Here is a 12,418-nt window from a genome sequence, read left to right as displayed (position 1 = left end):
TATATGAAAGACAAAAATCACTGAAGATATTTTTGAGGGCTGGTAACTAAAAGCTTACCTTTTGTTTTTTTTTTTTCCTCTTCTAATTATAAAATAATAAATTCTAGAAAGGGAATTGTACATTGTAGGGTATTTGTGAAATATCATACTACACAAGAAATTAAAATCACTTCTAAGATCAACACGTAGCAAAAAAAATCAGGGTTCACAGCTTTGTCTCAGTGGGTGGCTATTTGCTCTCCCTGTTTTAGATAGGTTGATTTCTCCGCGGTTTTCATTCCTGAAAGCCAAAGTAACCATTCAGGCTCCCTGTCACTTAAAGAGGAGGAGATTTATTGCGTTTAACCGAAAGGGCACTGTTGGAACAGGGACAATGTAGTAAGTTAACTGTAATCAGGGAGGTCCAGACCAGCTCTCCTGGCCTCTCAGGTCATTTCTTATCTGCTCCTGTTGCTTGGTCATCAGCAACTGGGACTCTGTTCACAGAAATGCTGCTGGAGAAAAGGCTCAGCAGGGATCAGCTTTCAGCTGGTTGAGTGTCACAGGCTGGGTGGCTACTAATTTTTTATGAGACCTGTTTTATGCTATCAGCTTTACTTTTCCGCAGGCAGAGGAAAGCATATCAAGTAATTACTCCTTCAATAACTTATAGGAAAGAGGTTAAGTGAAATAAGCTTTTGGTTGGAACTCAAACAGAGCCAAGAAGTACTAGAAGACAAAATTCCACCTCAGCCAAGGAATAGACTATTGGGGTCAATGTATGTCTTTTTTCCTTATTTTTGGCTATAAGGAGGTATTTAGTTTTCAGCATAGGAAACAGAGCCATGTCCTGGTTTTCAGGGCTCCAATTCCATGGGCCATGGCCTCTGTGTATACATGAGGGTCACACTGTCTCAAAAGGTCTATCTTTTTTCTAACACCATGATGACTGTGTATTTTAAGAGGACTTTTTAGTTTTTTGTTTGCTCATTTTGTTTTCAAGACAGTCTCATGAATACATGTTACATATAAACACATGCATTTTAAACATAATCAGAATATATAATTTGGCGGTAATTATCATAACAGTTTTAGGCTACAACATATTTTATATTAATGTAAGAAATCCTCCAATATTTCTTAACCAAGAGCTAACTGCAAATGTAATAATGGGAAATTTTCTATTTAATTAAAATACATACTTTCTGGCTAAAGAATAAAGTTCCTTCTTTTTCTTTTTTGAAAATAGGTTCTATGATAATATAGATATCATATAATTTCCCCTATATTCAGTCCATTGTAACTTAACAAAGAGAAACTTTGCCTTTGAATTTGAGGAATGTATTTCCTCCAGAGATAAACTTGCATAATGTTTGCTTAAGAACCCAGGAGTTTAATTTATAATTCCCCATTATATTCGGCAATTGTCAGAGTGGAAGGCAATAACAGATTTAACAGTAGGGGAAAGGAATGTGAAAAACCGATGTTATTGGCATTCAACTGTAAAACTTTCAATAGGTGCATGATTTATATTAGAATGTGGCATTGGTGGCATCTTGGGTTTCCCTGAAAGTGCTACCTCTGGGCCAGTGGGATGTACTTTACGGGAATTAGTTTTCTCTGCTTTGTTCAAAATGATCATGAACCCTGCACATTTTATTTGTTAAGGCACTGATATAGGAGCAGAGTTTAAAGTAAGAGTTTTTACTTTATTGTTTTTCTATGTGAATTAAGTAATTAAATTTTAATATGAATTAAAAAGTACAAAATTCCCAGTTTTATAGCTTGGAAAAAATTAACTGCACCCGTATCAAGAAAGATAATATTAACAATACTTTAAAATACTCTTCATGATTCCTCCCTGTCTGTAACCCTACTTCCCCAGTGATAACTTCCATCCCAGTCTCTAAAACCACAGATTAGCTTTGTCTATTTTTGAATTTGATTTGATATGAATAAAATCAAGTGTTGTATGCTCCTTTGTGTGTGCTTTCCTTGTCTCATTGTTTTGTTTATGAGATTCATCTATTTTTCTGTATGTAGCATTAGGTAATTTATTTTAATTGATGTATGGCACATTTAACAAAATGTCATAATTTAGTTATTTGAATATGTTCATTACCTACAAATTTTGCTTATTATGAACAGTTCTGTTTTCTACCAGCACTTTTAAAACACCAATATTTCTGCAAAAATAGATAGCTTTTACTCTTTTTCTTTATGGAAAAGATTTTAAAGGTTTTCTTTATTTTTTGTTTTGATCAGTTTTGCTAAGATGTATTAGTTGTGTGTTTCTGTGTATTTGTGCTGCTTAAGGTTGATAATGCTTGATATTTATTGCTTAATATCATTCTTCAGTTCTGGAAAATTCTTGGCCATTATTTATTTTAAATTGCTTCTGCACATTCTCTTTCTTTCCTTTTTAGGTTTTTAATTACACATATGTTAGTCCTTTTCATGCCCCTTTACTCTATTTTATTTATATTTCATCCATTTTCCCCTTTGTAGTTTAAGGATGGTTTTACTGACATCTTTTCCAAATCACTAATCTATTCACCTGTGTCTAATCTGCTGTTAAACCCATTTTACTGAGTTCTGAAATTCAATAATTGTTATGTCCACATATATAATTTCCATTTGATTCTTTTATAGATTCCAGTTCTCTGATGATATTCTTCATCTTACCATTTATTTTCGAAGATATTAATAAGCTATTTTAAGTCTTTGCTTGATAGTCATAATACCTGGATCACCTGTGAGTCTCTTCTATGGTTATTATTTTTTCTTTTAGTCCTTTCTCTTGGGATTTCTATTAACATTTCCCTGAATGATGGTTATTGGCCACACGAAATTGAAGAGACTCTACCTGTTTCTGGGCAGGATTATAATCTCTGTATAGACTTACCTTTTTATAACTCATCCTTACTTCCAGGGTTTGGTCTTTTAGGGTTTCCCAACTGGAAGCCTGAGGTATTTGTAAGTGTCTTTATCCCTTGTTAAGACCCTTCACCAGCTTTTATAGTCTCATCATTGTGAAGGTGCTTTGTCAATTCTACCTCTCGGTTTCTCATTTTTGTGAAACTTTTCTTGACCTATGTCTATACAAATGAGTGCAAAACTCAAGGGAGAAAACTGAGTAGAATTTGGGCTTATCTCAGTTTGTCATCTCTCTGGATCTTACTCCCTCAAGTTTGACTGCCTTGATAGCTCTCATGACTTCAAGTTAATATTCAGAGAGCTTTATCTGCTACATGCCCGTCCACCATTACTGGAAGGGAAAATTCAAGATTTAAAAAATATATTCGTATTTCATCATCAACTTCTAGCTCATAGTACTAAACAGGATTGCAATTTTACCTTTATTTTTGTGGTGCTTTGAATAATATATATCTCCCCCATAAGACAGTACATTCCAAGATGAAAGTATCCATGTGTGGTTTTGTGCATCATCGTGTTCCAGGTAACTAGTACAGCGCCTGATGCAGAGTATGGAATCAAATAGTATATGAATGAAAGAATGATTATGGAGTTTTTGAATGTGTGGAGTGGATAGAATGAAACAGTAATTTCAAGTAGCAAGGCAAGAATAAAATCTTCATCCAGAGCAAAAGAGCTAAAAAGTCATCAGGAAACATATTAAGTTTTCTTATGAGATGGAACTTAAAATCATGGCCTCAGACAGTGATGTGAAATGAGAACAATATTTTCTTCCAGCCTTTAGGAGAACTTGTAGGCAGAGGAGGTGTTCTTAAAGACTCTGATAATTTAAATATCTGGGCCTCAGAATATTTATGAGGACTAAACAAGATATTGCTTTGAAAATTTCCACTGCGATGCTTAGAGAATATAATAACTATTCAGCCCCACACCTCTTATATTCTATAGGTTGGGTTGCCATTGGCCATTCCCAAGTAGTAAAAACTAACTTTTGAAACTCTGTGTGCTTAAAATTTTCATACTCCATATTTTTATAGGACAAAGTATTGTTGATTATAGGCTCTCTTGTAATCTCATGTTTGAAAGGGACTTTGGATACCATCAATATAAGATAAAATACACTGGAAGCATATTGACTCCCAGAGGGTTATGGTTAAAAACAAATAAGTGGAAGTTTTATTTATTTTATTTTATTTATTTATTTTTTTGAGACAGAGTCTCGCTCTGTCACCCAGGCTGGAGTGCTGTGGCGTGATCTCGGCTCACCGCAGCCTCCCACTCCCTGGTTCAAGCGATTCTCCTGCCTCAGCCTCCTGAGTAGCTGGGATTACAGGCGCCCGCCACCGCGCCCGACTAATTTTTGTATTTTTTAACTAGAGATGGAGCTTCACTATGTTGATCAGGATGGTCTTGATCTCCTGACCTTGTGATCCACCCGCCTTGACCTCCCAAAGTGCTGGGATTATAGGCCTGAACCATCGGGCCCGGCTGGAAGTCCTATTTTATAACTTTGGCATTGGGATTTTTTAGAGTGAGAAAAATTAAATTTGCTAACTTTGTTCAAATGAATAAGTAGTGAGTAGAATATTTCATATAAGATGGTCCAAGTTAAAAATAAAAAAATACTCTTTTTCAAATTCTAATTATCATTGATCCCTTGCAAGTTAAATCAGAGGTTAAAAAATTATCTCAGAATGTCAAAGAGCATAGCATTTTGCTAGAGCTGGGCATCAGCACCTTATTTCTTTAATTTTGGAAGGAGAGAATTTATGCATTCATTCAGTGGCCTGTGTTGAGTGAACACTAAGTGCCTGGCTCTGTCCTGGGCCTCAAGGATACAGCCAGTTTGGTAGAAGACTGTGTTTCACCTGAAACATTGCCAGGTACTCCAATATGTTGAGTGTATATAGCTGCATATTGAGAAGGCCCAGAGAACCAGAATGAAAAGTCTGAATTCATTATCTCAACGAAGAGTTCAATAGGACACATTCAATGCCAGGAACTGCAAATGTGGCATAAATAGGTTTTGGTCCTGGACAGCTGCATGGCCTAAGAATTTCTTTGTTTTACAATAATGCAACTTTTAATGAACATCTCCATAGAATAGCACAAGGCTGGATGGCTGGATTTAAGAGCAGGGGCTAATGTCACAGGGAGCAAATTCTATAGATGCCTCTTCTATGAGGCAGTATAGCTTAATGATAAAGAGTAGACAGACAACCTAATGTTAAATCCTAGTTTTGTAACTTGTTAACTTGATAACCCCCTGGTAAGATTCTTAACATCTGCATCTTCATCTGTAAAAGGCTTGGCTTCTAGGCTCTAAATCACCAATTCCTCCTGTCATTTGCACAACCCTGGTGTAACCGCACCTTCCTGCTCTGGCTAATCTCTGGGTCACCTCGCCATTATCTTTGGCTCTTTATTTTTTCTAACACCTAAATAACCAATTTCCTTGAATGCAGTTCCTCCGTTTGAAAGACCTAGAAAGATTCCTTATTTCTTTTCTTTTCTTTTTTTTTTCCTGACATAGCCTCACTGTTAGAGAGGGCAAAGACTCCATTAAGAAAAGATTAAACAAAGATAAAGAATAACAGGACAAGCAAAATTGAAGTAAAAAACAAAAATAAAACAAAACAAGATTATTGGAACTAAATGCCTTGATTGCAATTTTCCATGGTGAAGTATGGGAGCAGGTGAGTGGTGGATGTAGGTTGAAGCCCTTTCCTGAAATGACTTTGGTGACTTGTGTATTTCCAGATGCATAAGCCTCTTACAATCACCTCCCTTTCTTTAATTAAAAAGAAATTAGACCTTTAAAGCCTCATATAATTAAAGTTAGTTTAGTTCAAGTGCACACAATTTTTTACGATGCGTTTTCTAGTTTGTTTAGGTCGCAAAGATTTTTTTTCTTTCTATTTTTTTTGGCAGGGACTATAGACTATGTGGAAACTGGAGGCAACCCTGGTTTTTGAGGCAACCTTCTCCTGTATCTGGAAGTCTTTCTTTATTTGAGGTTTTTAAATCTCAGCATTTCCTCATAACCTTCAGAAGTGAGCCTTTTTTGATGAGTGCTCTAGGAAAATAAAGACAATTCACAATGCGGTTGAAAATAATGACTTGATGTCAAAGAATACAGGGACAATGACAATTGCCTTGGACACTCAGAACAGCTTTTTACTGCTCTCTAATACTGCTCCGAGTTTCCTGGGTGATTGTCTTCCATTCTGTGCCATTAGCTTTCTGCTTTAAGTAGTGGCAGTGGGTATTTTACAGGAAGAGAGACTCCCCGATGGGAACAAGCAAACACTAGATTTTCATACAGCGACAGAATACTGATGCTGCGATACTTCACAAAACCATTAAGCATCACCCCTGGCTGCTGCAACTCAGACTAAATCAGCAGTCCCTGCATCTAATACCAGAAGGTGACACCGTGGAAAGTGTAGATGCTGAATGCAGGCAGTGAAGGTTATTCAACAAGGGTTTAGTTAGTACCCTGGATTCTATAGTCACATGTTTGGAGGTCAAAATTGCTGAAACTCTCTGTTAGCCTCTGAAGATCTAATGACTACATATTTCTCCCCCACAATTAATACTTTAGATAAAAAAATCAGAAAGGTGTGGCTAACAAATCTAATCCCTTTTTAGTCTGAATTAATAAGCTTTTTCTGTATTAGGAACTTCTAATACAAAAGTCATTTTATAAGCTACTAAGTTCTAATCTACTTGAAAGTAGAATCTCTTCCTATCCTGTACTCTAGCCTCTTTCTTCTTATTATGCTCTGCCTCTAACAAATCTCCAGCCGGCATCCTCCTCCTGTTTCAGCTTAGCCGGCACCCTCCTGATACAGTCATTTTAATTTCCATCTAATAGTTTCCTAAATTTCTCCTCATGCCTCAGTTACATTCTTTACTAGTGCTTTGCCTGGTTATATTTTCATACAAGTTAATACGTGAGTCTCTATTTTTTAAAACAACTCTCAAATGACTCATTATCAGGTCATTTTTATATACCTCATGGATTATCTATTTGGGGTATTTTAAATGTGTGTTTGCCTAACTAGCCCCTGTGCGGTCTCCCCATAAGTCTTTGGATTAAATGAAAATTCATTTTCATTTCTGTATCTCCAGTGCTCTATATAATGTCTGACAGGTAGTAAAGGTTCAATGACGATTTTGTTTTGTTTTAAACAAATATTTGTTGAATAAATAGATGATGGATGGGCAGAGGAAAGACTTGGCTTTTAACTAAAGAGGATTGTTGGGAAATTTAATGACTCAGGAAAGGACCGTCTATCTTTCACAATGCCACCAATGATTTTTCTAAGGCAGTTTCACAGTCCTTTATCCAAACTTCTTTGGAGCAGTTGTAATTTAGGCTTCAGAACTTAGAAGATGGGGGCAGTTTTAGAAAGGTAATATGAAACATATGTATTATATAGTATGGATCAGCAAGAGTGGGACAATGTCCCATAATCAAATAAGTTAACATTTCTGTATTAAAAGAGATAAACACTAACAATAAATACAAATTTAAAATAGGCTTAAATCAATTCAAGTGCGGCTTTGTAGCCAAACGAGTTTACTGTGAATTTATGGAAAACAAACAAACAAACAAACACCTTCTGTTTTGAGAGCTTCCTGAATTGTGGAATTGTGGGTGAGAGAGCACCTGAGAGCACACTCAATCATATAAGAAATTTTCCATTGCTTATTGCAGAAGTTGCAAACTGTTGGCCTGGATCTGAAATCTTGTGCACAGACATGGTTTTCTTTGCCCTATATAAAGAGAGACAGTCTTGTGCTGAAATAAATAAGTAAATGAATTGTAGGTAAAGTTTAAAATTTAGCAAATTCCATGTTAAAAAATTATATTTTGAAAACTTCAAGTGTTTGTTAACATTAGATCTTAATCCAATTCCTGAGCAATTTAATTAACTTTGTTAGTATTAGTTTCCTCATCAAAACAATAAGAATGGTAATGGCTGTCATGTAGCTTCTTTTTGAAGATTAAATGAGAAAAGCACACTGAAATTTTAGTGGAATCTAATTATTCAATAATGGTTACTGTTGTTTTATTATTGTTGTTTAAGTGAAGTCTTTAGTCAGTTTCCCATCTTGTTTTATGTCACAGACTTTACATAAATTATAATATTTGTATGACTCTTGGCATAAACTGTAGGTGTGTTGGAGCATGTGAAAAAAATGCATTTTCTTAAAATGAGACAATTATGATGATGAAATAAAACTTAAAAATTAGTGAAGTTTTAAAATACTAAACATAAAGATTAAATGAGAAGTTGGACTTGCTTTTGTGAATATAACTATTTATTTATTTGTAATGCTTTTTTATTTGGAGATAACTGTAGATTCACATGCAATGTAAGAAGTAATACAGAGAGATCATGAGTACCGTTTTACCCAGTTTCCTCCAATAGTCACTTCTTGCAAAACTGTAGGACTATATCTCAACCTGGATACTGATTTGATGCAGTCAGAATGCAGAACAATTGATCATTTTGAGCTTTCACATAGCCAAGCCCACTTCTCTACCATCTAACCTCCTCTTGAGTCACTGGCAACCAATACACTGTCTTCCTTTCTGTAATTTTGTGATTTCAAAAGTGTTATACATATGGAATCATACAGTATGTAACCTTTTGGGAATGGCTTTTTTTGCTGAGCATAATCCTCTGGAGAGTCACCCAGTTTGTTACACATATCAGTAGTTTGTTCCCACTTACTGTTCAGTAGTGTTCCTTGGTCTTGGGCGTACTACAGTTTGTTTAACCTCTCACCCATTGAAGGACATAACCTTGTTTCCAGAGTTTGGCCATTAAAAATAAAGTTCTGATAGACATCTGTCAATAGGTTTTTGTGGAACCTAAGTCTTAATAAATGTCCAGGATTGCAAATGTTGGGTTGTATTGTAGTTGTGTGGTTGCATGTTAAGAAACCACCAAACTGTTTCCAGAGTGGCTGTACCATTTCACATTCCCACCAGCAATGAATGATGATCCAGGTTCTTCACATCCTTGCCTGTATTTGGTATTGTCACTATGTTTTGCTTTGGCCATTCTGATAGTTGTGTGGTGATACTGAACTGTTGCTTTAGTTTGCAAATTCCCTGATGGCTTATGGTGTAGAACATCTTCGCCTGTGTATATTTGCCATCACTTTATTATTTAATCACCACCACCAACACCACCATTACCATTAGTTCATCATTACATTAGTGAAATGTCTCTTCAATAGTTTTATCTATTTTCTTATTGGATTGTGTTGTTTTGACTATTGCATTTTGGGAACTCTTCACATACTCTAGATATCAGACCTTTGATGGATTGTGTGGTTTGTGAATATTTCTCCCACTCTCTAACATGTCTATTCATCTTCTTAACAGGGTCATCTGTGGAGGAAAAGTTTTAAACTTTGATGAAGCTCAACTTATTGATTTTTTAAAATAGATTGTTCTTTTGGTGTCAAGTCTATAAACTCTTGCCTATCCCTAGACCTTAAAGATATTTCTCCTAGGGTTTTTCTTTATTCAAAAAGTTGTATAGGTTTACCTTTTACATTTAAGTCCATGACTCATTTTTATTTAATTTTTGTATGAAATGTGAGACTTAGGTCAAGACTGATACACTCCTTCCTTCCTTCCTTCCTTCCTTCCTTCCTTCCTTCCTTCCTTCCTTCCTGCCTTCCTGCCTTCCTGCCTTCCTGCCTTCCTGCCTTCCTGCCTTCCTGCCTTCCTGCCTTCCTGCCTTCCTGCCTTCCTGCCTTCCTGCCTGCCTTCCTGCCTGCCTGCCTGCCTGCCTGCCTGCCTGCCTTCCTGCCTTCCTGCCTTCCTGCCTTCCTGCCTTCCTTCCTTCCTTCCTTCCTTCCTGCCTTCCTGCCTTCCTGCCTTCCTGCCTTCCTGCCTTCCTGCCTTCCTGCCTTCCTGCCTTCCTGCCTTCCTGCCTTCCTGCCTTCCTGCCTTCCTGCCTGCCTTCCTGCCTTCCTGCCTGCCTTCCTGCCTTCCTGCCTTCCTTCCTTCTTTCCTTCTTTTTTGCCATTGATGTCCAGTTTTTCTAGCACCCATTTGTTGAAAAACACATTTTTCCTCTATTACGTTACTTTTGTACTTTTATATAAATATCACTTGATCATATTTGTGCGGGTCAATTCTGGGGCTCTCTGTTCTGTTCTATTGACCTGTGGCTCTATCTCTTTGCTTGTATCACATAGTCTTGAATACTGTAGTTAAATATTAAGTCTTAAAATTGTAGAATGATCTTTCCAAGTATATTTTCTTTTTAATAATTATTTCAGCTATTCTAGTTCATTTGTCTTTCCATATACATTTTAGAATAATCTTTCTATATCTACAAAATATTTGCTGATATTTTTAATGGGAATTGCATTAAACCTGTATATACATTTGGGGAGAAATAGCATCTTTACAATGTTGAGTCGTCCTTTCTTCTTTTATTTAGATCTTCTTTGATTTCTTTCATCAATATTATATAGTTTTTAGCATACAAGTCCTGTACTTATTTTGTTTGATGGACACCTAAGTATTTTATTTTTGGAGTGATGTAAGTGGTATTGTATTTTTAATTTTGGATATCAAAATGTTCATTGCTAGTTTGTAAAAATACATTTTTTTTTTTTGGCATTTACATTATTCACATGACCTTGCTGAGCTTACTTATTAGTTCTAGGAGTTTTTGTAGGTTCCTCATGCTTTCTACATAGGCCATGATGTCATCTGAAAATAGAGGCAGTTTTATTTCTTCCTTTTCAATTTATATGTATTTTATTTTCTTTTCTTGTTATACTGATTAGAATTTCTAGACTACATTGAAAAAGAGTAGTGAGAGTGTCCATCTCACATTGTTCCTACACATACAGGGAAGCACTCAGGTTTTCACTGATAAAAATAATAGTAAGTATAGTTTTTTTGATAGGTGCTCTTAATGAGTTGAGGAAGTTTCCTTCATATATTTTAGAGCTTTTATAAATACATGTTTAATTTTGTCCAATTCTTTTTATTTATTAAGTGATGTGATCATATGGTGGATTACATTGCTAGATTTTAAACCAGCCCTGCATCCCTGGAATTAACCCCGTTTAATCATGATGTACACTTTAAAAAAAATTTGCCAAATTCTATTTTGTTAAGGATTTTTGAATTTGTATTCATCAAGAATACGGGTCTGCAGTTTTTTATTTTGTTTTATTTGGTACAGTCTTATACAAAATTTACAACAAAAAATTGGGCAGTGGTTCCCACTTTTCTATTTTCTGGATAACATTGTGTAGAAATGTTAGTTTTTCTTTAAAGGTTTGGTAGAATCCTCCAGGGAACCCATCTAGATCTGGAAATTTCTATTTGGAGAGTTTTAACATTACAGATTTGAGGAAGTAGTCAATTTTATCTAAGTTGTCAAATTTGTGTGTAGAGTTATTTGTAGTATTTCATTATTATCTTTTCAATATGTGCAGCACTTATAGTTATATTCCTGTTTCATTCCTGACATTGGCAATTTATGTCTTCTTTTTTCTTTGCTAATCTCTCTAGAGTTTTGTGAATATTGTTGATATTTCTAAAGAATTCTTTGTTTCATTGATTATGTCTATTGTTTTTCTGTTGTTAATTTAATTGATTTGTGCCCTTGTCTTTATTGTCTATTTCCTTCTTCTTGCTTTGGGGTTATTTTGCTTTTAAGGTTCTTGATGTGGAAGCTTGAATTATTGATTTAAGACTTTTTCTGCATCTTTTGACATTTATGGATTTCTAGCTTCTTTAACTCCAAACCAATAAGTGCCTTGTTACTGCTGGATGGAGATAAAAGTCCTGGTTCCTTACCTGGCCTCCTTTGATACCCCTGGATGGGGTTGTTGGGGCACCTTTATACAGTCTTGCAAGGGTGGAAGTCTTGGCTTCCCTGTTGAAGTTGGAGGACCAGTCCAAACTGAGCCAACTCTGTTGATGACAAAACATCGAGTTAGCTTGTAGGTATAACAGAGCCCAAAACTGCGAGTCATGCAGCCCAGGCACGAACAATGAAAAATAAACAAACAAATGACAACAAAAAAACACCTTTGACCTCTAACAACACCCAGAACCAACAATTACCCCTCAGAACCAAGACGATTAGGATATGACCAGAAGTTCAATGCTGGAACTCTTTCAGAAGCAAGTGTTCTATTGGCCCAGAAGATCCAGAGCTAAAACTGCCTCAACAAATCATACTGTAAATGGTCAAATGTAAAGGACTTCACTCAGATTCAGCCAAGCCATCATCCTTAAATCCTTTGCTATCTGATCCTTTAAAACTTGCCCCAGACACCAAATTGAGGAGACAGATTTGAGTCTGACCCCTATCTCCTTGTGGGCTGGTTCTGCAATAAAACCTTTCTTTTCTCAACAGTGAGTATCACAGTTGTTGACTTATGTGTGCACCGGGAAATGAGCCCATTTGCTTGATAACAACGTTTTCTTGTATGAATGGGA

The sequence above is a fragment of the Rhinopithecus roxellana genome, chromosome 20 (genome assembly GCF_007565055.1).
Source record: "Rhinopithecus roxellana isolate Shanxi Qingling chromosome 20, ASM756505v1, whole genome shotgun sequence".
Taxonomy (NCBI): Eukaryota; Metazoa; Chordata; class Mammalia; order Primates; family Cercopithecidae; genus Rhinopithecus; species Rhinopithecus roxellana.
The sequence above is the reverse complement of the archived record's forward strand: the minus strand, read 5'-3'. Positions refer to the sequence as shown.